Here is a 10,544-nt window from a genome sequence, read left to right on the forward strand (position 1 = left end):
TCCTTGCCTGGCTTTGCTACGGGGCTCCCCCCTGTTTGTGTCACTATCTGAGGACCATAGGGTCTGGAAAGCTTTCCTATTTGGGAAAGCAAGTCCAAGCAAATGCTGTCAACCCAGAAAGCACCACGCAGGCAACTGCAATCACCCCCAGGGAGGTATGCCTTTCTCCAGGACTGTGGATCTTTTTGCGAACTCTTGGAGCAAGATTCTCTGCACGGTCCCCTCACCCTGCCTCTATCTGCTGCTTACGGGTTCCCAGCTCCCAGGACAGGGCACAGAGTAGGCACTTGCTACCTTTTTGTTGTCAGATGGAAGGAAGAGGAGAGAGGAAGCAATAGTGACGTCCACTGAGCATGTATCTAGCACCACGCACTTACCTGGGTGGGATAACCTGCTTGTCCTGATTTGCCTGGTAATTTCCCCATTTTGAAGCTGTTGCTGGGAACCCACTCGGTCCCAGGCAAACCAGGATGGTTAGTCGCCTTAGCTCTAGGTTAACCTATTTAACCTGGATAACCTGTGAGCCCTATCATGACCCCTGTTTAGCAGGAAACTGGGGGTTGAGGCCATTCTGCGGCTGCTGTTGGGGAACCCGTAGACCGTTCATGGAAGGTGGGTTTTATAGCCCATTGTTAAGTGCTTAGACTCTGTCAGACCAGAGTTCACATCGTAGGCTGTCAATTCTTAGGTGTATGACCTTGGGCCCTTACTTAAGCACTCTGAGCCTCAATTGCCTCATCCTAGAATGGAAACAATAATGTAAGGTTTTGGGTTCGTTCGTTCTTTCTTTCTTTCTTTCTTGAGACAGATTCTTGCTGTGTTGCCCAGGTTAGAACGCATTGGCCAGATCATAGCTTACTGTCACCTTGAACTGTCCAGCTAATTTATTTTATTTTTTTTTTTTTTGAGACAGAGTCTCACTCTGTTGCCCAGGCTAGAGTGAGTGCCGTGGCGTCAGCCTAGCTCACAGCAACCTCAAACTCCTGAGCTCAAGCGATCCTACTGTCTCAGCCTCCCGAGTAGCTGGGACTACAGGCATGCACCACCATGCCTGGCTAATTTTTTCTATATATATTTTTAGCTGTCCATATAATTTCTTTCTATTTCTAGTAGAGATGGGGTCTCGCTCTTGCTCAGGCTGGTCTCGAACTCCTGAGCTCAAACGATCCGCCCACCTAGGCCTCCCAGAGTGCTAGGATTACAGGCGTGAGCCACCGCGCCCGGCCTCTCCAGCTAATTTTTTAATTTTTTGTAGAGATGGGGTCTTGCTGTGTTGCCCAAGCTGGTCTCAAACTCCTGGCCTCAAGTGATCTTCCCACCTTGGTCTCTCAAAGTGCTGGGATTACAAGCATGAACCACCCATGCCTGGTCTAATTTAAGGTTTTCCAAGAATAAACTAAATGGGCATAGTGCATGTGCTGGGTGGTATATAGCACACCATTAGTGCCAAATAAATGCTAGCTATTATAATTAGGGGTGCATACCACAAACAAACAAGGCAGAAAGAGTGTATGAGGGGAACAGAGAAAGTGCTAAGGGTATCCAGAGGAGGAAGTGCTTATGTGCCTTTGAACTCTAGTAACCTTCCTGGAGCATGGCTCAAATAGGAAACCGGATGGATGTTAGTTTTCTTTCCTCTCATTTTCCAGACACAGTGTCTCTTGGTCACCCGGGCTAGAGTGCAGTGGCGTCATCATAGCTCACAGCAACCCAAACTCCTGGGCTCAAGAGGATCCTCCTGCCTCAGCCTCCCGAGTAGCTGGGACTATAGGCCTATGCCACTGTGCCTGGCTAATTTTTCTATTGACCTCAAGTAATCCTCCCACCCCAGCCTCCCAGAGTGCTAGGATTATAGGTATAAGCCACTGCACCTGTCCTCCTCTGATTTTCTTAACAGAAATGTAAGCTTCATCTGTGTATCATTTTTATCTCTTACAAGGTCTTGTCCTCTGCAATTCACTGTCCCCACAATAGCCCCAGTGAATTCTAAATGCAGCTGTGTGACCTTGGGCCAGTGTTTAACCTCTCTGGGCCTCAGTTTCCTCACCTATAAAATGAGTATGATCAAAGTACCTCCCTCTTAGGCTTGATTGTGAGGATTAAATGAGTTAGTGCATTGAAAGGGTTTAATAAGCAGTTCGCATTTAGTAAAGGCTCAAAAAAAGTTAGCTACAGTCATTAGCGTTATAAGCTATACATGGCTTTTCATCACTCCTGCTGCCATGCCCTGGTTCCCAGGTGTGTGATAGGGCCTCTCTCTGTCTCGTCACTCACCTCTTTTCATTCAGCTCAAGCCACACTGGCCTTTCTTTTCCTTGAACATGCAAATTCTTGTTCAGAGCCTTTGATTTGCTGTTCCCTCTCCCTAGAATGCTTTTCCACCTGATGTGCCTTGTCATTCTGGCCTCAGCCTAAATGGCACTTGTTCAGAGAGGCCCTCCCTCCCTTGTTTATTTTCTTTATAGATCTTATTACGATTTAATATTTTTCTTTCTTGTTTATTGTCTGTCTCCGTGAGGGGTGGAATTTTGTTTAACACTGTGGCCCTAGTGCCTAGAACAGTGCCTGGCATACAGTAGGTATTGAATAAATATTTGCTGAGTGATTGAATTGGTTTGGCACCCTCGAGTGTCCCTGGGGAGCAGGTGCTACCTACACCATCCCAGGATCCTTCCTCAACTCCTGCACCTTGTTCGCCTCAATTCAACTGACTCAATTCAGCCCTGACCTGGGCTGGGGGAGGAGAAGATAAGTCACTGGCCTTGATTGCAGGGACTTGCCCACTTGGCCTGCCCCTCTCCATTGCATGGGTTTCCCCTGTCCCCAGAAACATTACGCCCACAACCCTCACACTTCCAAGCAATGCTGGCAGGTGTGCAGCCCAGGATGGGCTTTGGCAGCCTCCCTGAGTCCTCACCACCTGTCTTGAGGGATGGAGGGATCAGAATTCCCAAATCCCACTTTCACTCCTGGCTTTGAGGAGGGAAGGGGGAGCTTCCCAGCCCCAAAGGGACAGGGCAAAAATGCTTTTCTAGCATCAGTGGTGTACCCAGCACAACAATATTGCAAAAAACCAAGATAACAAAGCAGTTAAGTGTTTTGGATCCAGACCGACCTGGTGCAAATCCTGCTTCTGCCTTTTTCTAGAGCAGACATCAACAAGCTTTTCCTGTAAAGGGCCACATAGTACATAGTTTAGGCCTTGCAGGCCCTGTGGTCTCTAGCCCAGCTGCTCAACTCTACCACCATAGCATGAAAGCAGCCGCAAACAACATCTAAACAAACAGGCTGCTCACTGGATTTAGCAAACGGGCCATAGTTTGCCAACCCCTGTTCTAGAGGAAATAAAAAAGTAAATCTTTCTGAACCTCAGTTTCCAGATCTGTAAAATCAGGATGATCTGGTACCTGCCTACGTTCCTGGGTGGCAGTGAGGATTTAAAATGGTGAAGTACATAAAGTGCTGAACCTGGTACTTGGCACAGCAAAAGGCTCAGTGAATGGCTCTGATTATTGGCATTAACTAGTTGTTTGACAAAGAAAGTGTTTTGCAAATATTAACTCACTTAAACTTTATAACATCCTGTAAGATAAATATCATTTTACAGATAAGAAAACTGAAGCCCAGGGAGGTTAAGGAATTAGCTTGAGTCAGTCTGGCTCCAGAGCCCATGTTCTGACTCCACTCTGTTGTCTCTCTTATTTTATTGTCCCGTGAAATCCTCACAGCAATGCCTTGAGATAGCTATTATTGCCCCTGTTTTGCAGATTGCAAAACTGAGGTGCAGTAGGAGGACGTAACTGGTCCAAGTCAGTAAACACAGACTTCGCTGGCCACATGATACCAAGCTGGGTTTCTGCCCAAGGTGTCAATATGGGTAGCCTTGGCTCCCTCTTCCCACTCCCTGTCTCCAGCTGTGTTTTCTTTGGATCCCTGCGTGGCTTGGAGAAGCTGAGCCCATTGCCCCCAACCCCCAGGGCCCACCCGAGCTATCCCTCAGGAAATAACCCCCTGCTTTCTCACTCTGCCTGAGCCCGTGAGCACTGTGGCTCGTGTGCCTGGGAACCCATGACAGAGAACCCATGGCATGTGGGGAGGGGTGTAAGAGGACAGATGTCAGGCCAGAAGACCCTGATGACACCTCCCCAAACAGACACAATGACCACACGTTTCCAGAATGCAGCTGGACACAACAGTCCCCGTGGGGGCTGGACACTTACAAAACGGGGAGAAGGGCAACAAAGGACTGGGGACCTCTGAGTTCCGCCAGAGCAAAGCTGTTGACTGACCTTCTGTGGCTTCTGAAGCTTGGAGACTTGGTCTTTGCTTTCTCTTTTTCTTTCCCATTTCCTCCCTGAAGACCAGTTTGTTTTTCTGGGGAAAGAGCCAGCCACCTGGTCCCTAAAGTCACATCTAGGTTTGCAACTCAAGGATTCTGAGGTTTCCTACAAGGCATTGCTTCCCCAGGGTCCGAGGGTCATTTGCACCCCCACTCCTGGTGCCTCTCCATCTCAGCTTCAGTGTTAACCTTGGGCAGCTCACTCTTTCTCTCCCGTTTCCCTCTCTTTTTTTCCTTCCTGTTCCACCCTCCTTTCTAGTTTCTATGCCCCTTGCGGCCTGCTAGCTGACTCTGACTCATGGTGGCCTTTTTCTCTGTGGTCTTCTGAGCCACATTACTGCCTCCGCTTTCATTACACTTCGTAGGGGCCTCCCAGCCTCTATTGTTTTGAGGAAGTAGTGGGGGAGCCATGGCGGTACCATCTAGATGTTTGGATTTCATAAGCCAATGATAACATTTCAAAGTAACTGAAGGGAGGAGGCCACAAGAGATAGTGACTTTTTCCTTTTGTAATTAGGATGGGCCACCATCTTCAGCCTAAGCTTGTCTCTTTTTTCGCAGGGTCTTCCTAAAGGTTACAAGCAGCAGCCAATATACTCTAACTCTTGAATTTTTCCAAGATGCCCTAATATTGCTGTCTCTGAGATTTCAACATAATTCCAGCAAGGATTGTCAACCCCCAGCCAGGAATCATGAGGACGTCACAGCCCTCTGGCCTTCTTCCTCGCCTCCTCCCTGTTAGATCCATATTTGAGCACCCCCCTACCCCGCACCAGTACCAGGTTCTGCTTCTCTCCCAATCTTCTCCACCTTAGATCATGGCACCAGCTTTTTGGCCCCACTGCTCACATCAATGACATTGGGGTCATCCTTGACTCCTTCTTTTTCTTATACCCGTGCTCAGAAAATCCTGGTCTCTCTAACTCCAAAGATGTCCCCCATCTATATACCCCTCTCTGTCACACCACACTAGTCCAAGCCATTTTCATTGTTCACCTGGACAACTCACCTTGTCTCCCTGCCTCATTATTTCCCCTGTAGGTCTAGGCTCCCTGCATCAACCAAAGTCATCTTTTAAAAAATGAAAATTACAATATTTGTCTACCCTGTTCAAAATCCTCCCCATCGCACACAAACTAAAACCCACACTCTGGCCATGATCCCTGAAACACTCCAGGTGATCTCGTTCCTGCCTACCTTCCTCTCCGACTGCATCTTCTACCACTGTTGAAAACATTCCAAGCTCCTTCAGCCTCGGGCTTTCCCTAACCCTTCCCCGGACCAGACACATCTTCACACACAGACCCTTGCATAGTTACTCCGATCTTCACCCCACTGAGAGGCCCCCTCTCCATCATTACCTGTCATTCTGTTTGTTTAATTCTTTATTGCCTGTTTCTTCCAGTAGACTGTGAGCTCCACAGGGGCGGGGGCAGGAGCCTGACACTCTTATTCATGGCTGTATATTCAGTGCCCGGCACAGGTTCTGGCACATAGAGAGTGTTCAATAAACATTTGTTGAATTCCAGAATGGGTGGTTAGTATCATCCACAGACCCTTCGAAAGGAGGAGCTTTATGGCAGACCGTGCAGCCGTAATCCTCTCTGAGCCTCTAAACTCTGTGCTTCCTGCTGGTACCACCCATTCCTTGCATTTGTCCTGGGTTATCTGGAGCTGGTCTGCCGCCAGGAATGTCATTCTTTCCTAATCTCTTCAGAGGCTTGAGCGATCCCTGAGGTCGTGGGACCTCAGCTGGCTGTGCAGAAACTGGAACTCCATGATCTCACCCCCTCCCAGGCCCCTTCACCTCGCCTTCCAGCAAGGCTGGTCTGCTCTGGGACTGGCATGTGCCTTCTTGGGGGCTGTCTTGTCTCCCACTTCAAGCCCATGTGTTTCCTGGTGTGGGAGAGGCTGCTGGCCAGCTTGAGCTCCTTCTCGGTGTCCTGCAGGACAGAACTTCAGACCTGAGGTTAGATCACTGAGTCCCAACTTTGCTGCACATTAGCAACTTTGAAAGTAGGGAGGTTTTGTTTTGAATGCCTATGCCTGGATCCCAGACCTCAAGATTCTGATTTGATTGGTTTGGGATGGAGTCCAGGCATGGGTGGGTGTTTTTTAAGAGTTCCTGCAGCAGGATAAAATAAAAAGACTGACAATAACAAGTGTTGACAAGGACGTAGAGAAACTAGCACCCTCATACTTTCTAGGTAGGAATGTAAAAAGGATATAACTGCTTTGGAAAACTGTTTGACAGTTTCTTAAAAAGCTGAACATACATTTACTATACAGCAATTCCACTTCTAAGCATCTCCCCAACAAAATGGAAAATGTATGTTCATACAAACATTTATACATGAATGTTCATAGTAGCATTATTCATAATAGCCAAAAAGTGGAAATGATCCAGTGTCTATCAATTGGTAAACAAATAAAAAAACGTGGTATATCTGTACAATGCGATGCTACTCAGCAATAAAAAAGAATGAAAATACCAATACATGCTTCAATGTGGATGAATCTTAAAGACATAATGCAAAGTGAAAGAAGCAAGTCATAAAATACTACATTTCCTGTGGTTATATTTATATAAAATGTCCATAAAAGGCAGATCTATAGAAATAGAAAGCAGATCAGTGTTTAGTGGGGGCTGGAGGTGGGAACAGAGATTGACTGTGAACAAACCCTTTTTGGGGTGACAGAAATGTTCTAAAACTGAATTGTGGTAATGGTTGTGGAACTCTGTAAATTTACTAAAAATCACTGAATTGTATTTTTAAAATAGGTGAGTCTCATAGCATGTAAATTTTACCCTAAGTTGTTAAAAAAGTGTTTGCTGGCTAGGGTGGAGATCTGTGGGTTAGAAGTGTCCCAGGACCCAGGCTCGGTTGGGTGTCCTCCTCTCCCTCCTCTCTGTCAGAGTTTCCTCTGATCTTAGGCTCTCCGGAAGCTGCCAGCTGTCACCCCGGCTTCTTTTTTGGAGAAGTCTGGAATTAATTCTGCAGACTCAGCTCCTATGGGGGTAAACATCCTGACTCTTGGCCACTCTGCCCAAAGCAGAAAAATAGGCATCGTAGGGAATGAGTGGGAGGCAGAGGGGACCACCACAGGTTCCCCCTCACCCCTATCCTGCTATGACCAGACACCACCAGGGGATGCTGAGCGCTAACCCCAAACAGGGCCTGAACCTGGACTCCAAGGCCCTGGTAAGACCTGCACCTCCCCAGTGCCCTGCAGTGCCCAAGTTGACCAGTTCTCCAAACACACCATACCTTTCCGTACCGCCAGGCTTTGGCACTGGCCATACCCTTCCTCTTTCCCTGCCTACAAGAAATCCTGATCTTCCAACAAGATTCAGTTAATCTCCTCTGAAGTTTTCTCCTTTGTGTGTCCACCCCCCCCGCCAGCCATCCCGACTGAGCCCTTATCTCCCTGAGGCAGAGGGTTTGTTTATGTGTCTGCCTCCCCCACTGCTCCCTGAGGACAGACAGCCGGTCTCATTTGTCGCTTGCTCTCAAGGCCCTAGGACAGGACTCAACGCATACGGGGCCAAGCCGAGTGAAGAACTAGAGGGAACAGGACACCACATCAGACACTTGCAGGGCCAGGAAGACCGAAGGAGACACCCCATTCCTCTCATCTATTCTTGGCCTAAATGGCTTCTCTCATCTGGTCCAGAATGACCAGGGAGCCACTCCCTGCGGGAACCACAGCTTTCCTGGGGCCAGGCCCACTTGCCTTGGAAACTGCTTTAGCGGAATTTAAACCGCAGAACAGGATCTATGAGCAGCCGAAGCCCAGCCTGGGTGGGGGCAACTCACAGCGGGGGCCTACTGGGGTTTCCCTTCCTCACCTGCCAGGACCTCAGAGGAGAGACGTGTGGTTCCCTCTCCCCAGCTTCTTGCTGCAGTGGCAGAGAATAAGGGGGTTAAGAGGTGTGGCAATCTGAGCCAATGTGTTCATGTCTCTGCTTTAGCGTGGAGGCTGGGCTAGAAGCCTGAGTGGAAGCCGGGCCCCTCAGAGGCCCTGGCAGCTACTACCCAGCCAGGCATGGAAACATAATTTTCAGAGCTCAGTGCAAAGTGAAAATGTGAGAACTTTGTTCAAAAATTGTTAAGATTTTTAAGACAGTGACAGCAGAATATTAAAGCAAGCACAGGCCTTTCTAAACCTATGAAGCCAGCCTTGGTCCCAGCTGGAGGAGCCCGGCTTATGCCAATCACTTCTCCCTGCCCAGATCTGCTGTCTAACGAGACTTCGTAGTCCAGAAAAGCTGCTGGAGTACTTGAAACCCTCAGGAGCTTTGCTCAACTGCTCATCCCTATCTTGGGAGTACAGGACTCCAGGCTGCTGGTGGAGACTCTGCCAGAGCGGGCAGCTCATGCTTTCCTTGGCATCCTAATGGGCTCTGCCTTGGTGTTCCCACCACAGAAACCAGAGCCTGGAATACAAACAGGGATACCTGAAAAAGTCACCCAGACTTCAACCTAGTGAGGTGTGCCCACGGTCAACACATATTTACAGAGGGTCAGGCACAGTGCTGGGCTATGGTGAACAAGCAGCCCACAGCCTAGTGGCTGAAGAAAATGGACATATGCCATGAGAGCAGGCCACTGTGGGAATACAGAAGAGGTAACCTGACCTACCCTGGGTGGATGGGAGTTCAGGGAAGGCTGCCTGATGGAGGTGACATCTAGGCTAAGACTTGAAGGCTGAATTAGGTCAAAAGGGGAGGAAGAGTGAGTGCAAAGAGCATATGCAAAAGCCTAGGGTCAGGAGACAACCTGGCACATTGAGGGAAATTTTAAGTTCAAGGTGACTGAGACCAGATCAAGAAGAGATGGTTTGAAGGTCGAGATCATGAATAAAATGAATGTATGTAATGTGCTTGGCACAGTCCGCGGTAAATGCTCTGCTCGTTATAATTATGGTCTTGTAAGCCAAACTAAGGGTTTGGGACTTGATCCTGCAGTCAATGGGGAGGCGTTCAAGGGTTTTAAGCCCAGGGTGACTTGATGAGATTTGCAATAAGGCCAGACTTAAAGAGATCCCTGTGGCTGTGGGGAGGATTATGGGCTAGAAGAGAAGTAAGGCTGGAGGACCCAAAGGCCAGTTTGGAGACTGAGAGGGTGGGTGGGAAGCTTCGATTACCCCTCAACGATAGGATAGTTACATGTACAGTGAAAGACAGAAGACAGCAATGAAATGAACTTACTATAGCTACGTGCAACAACATGGATGAGTTTTGCAAAAGAAACCAGACACAAAACAATTCTATATCATTTTATTTATATAAAGTTCAAGGAAGAGGCAAAACTAAACCATAGTGTTTAGGGATGCATTCTCTGGTGGCATAACTATAAAAGCAAGGACGTGATTATCACAAAATTTCTCAGAACAGCAACTTCCCCACAGGGGGCTTCTGCTTGACTATTCAGTACCTTGGCCTGAGTGATGCTAACCCAAGTGTTCACTTTGGGATAAATCATTAGGCTTTACATTTATGTTTTGTGCACTTTTCTGTACCTGTGCAAGTCTTAACAATAAAAAGGTTTAAAAGTACTGGGTAGCAGAAATGAGGGTGGAGAGGAGAGGCTGGTTTTGACCACATGTGAAGGGCAAGCAGAGGGGCACACATGGCGCATATCGGGAGACACAAGCTTGGGAAGGCGCATGAGAAGGTGCGGAGCAGTGTGCAGCACTCCGCGGGAGAGAAGCCTGTGCGATATGGAAGTGGAAATGTCCAGGACCCCTGTGTCAACTCAGACAAGTCACTTCCCCCGAATCCAGATTCCCTTCTCCACACAAGAGGGGAGCCAGTGTGGTTTAATGGAACCAGCTTTGGGTTTTGGTATTGGGAACCCTGGGATTGAAATCCCAGTTTTGGTTTTTTTTGAAACAAGAGTCTCACTCTGTTGCCCTGAGTAGAGTGCTGTGGTGTCAGCCTAGCTCACAGCAACCTCCAACTCTTGGGCTCAAGTGATCCTCCTGCCTCAGCCTCCTGAGTAGCTGGGACTACAGGCGCTCGCCACCATGCCCGGTTAATCTTTTTTTATTTTTAGGAGAGATGGGTCTCACTCTTGCTCAGGCTGGTCTTGAACTCCTGAGCTCAAGTGATCCTCCCGCCTCAGCCTCCCAGGGTACTAGGATTACAATTTTAATAACAAATTGTAGTTATTAAATCTGAATATAAAGGAAGAATGGGTAG

The sequence above is a fragment of the Eulemur rufifrons genome, chromosome 20 (assembly GCF_041146395.1).
Source record: "Eulemur rufifrons isolate Redbay chromosome 20, OSU_ERuf_1, whole genome shotgun sequence".
NCBI lineage: Eukaryota > Metazoa > Chordata > Mammalia > Primates > Lemuridae > Eulemur > Eulemur rufifrons.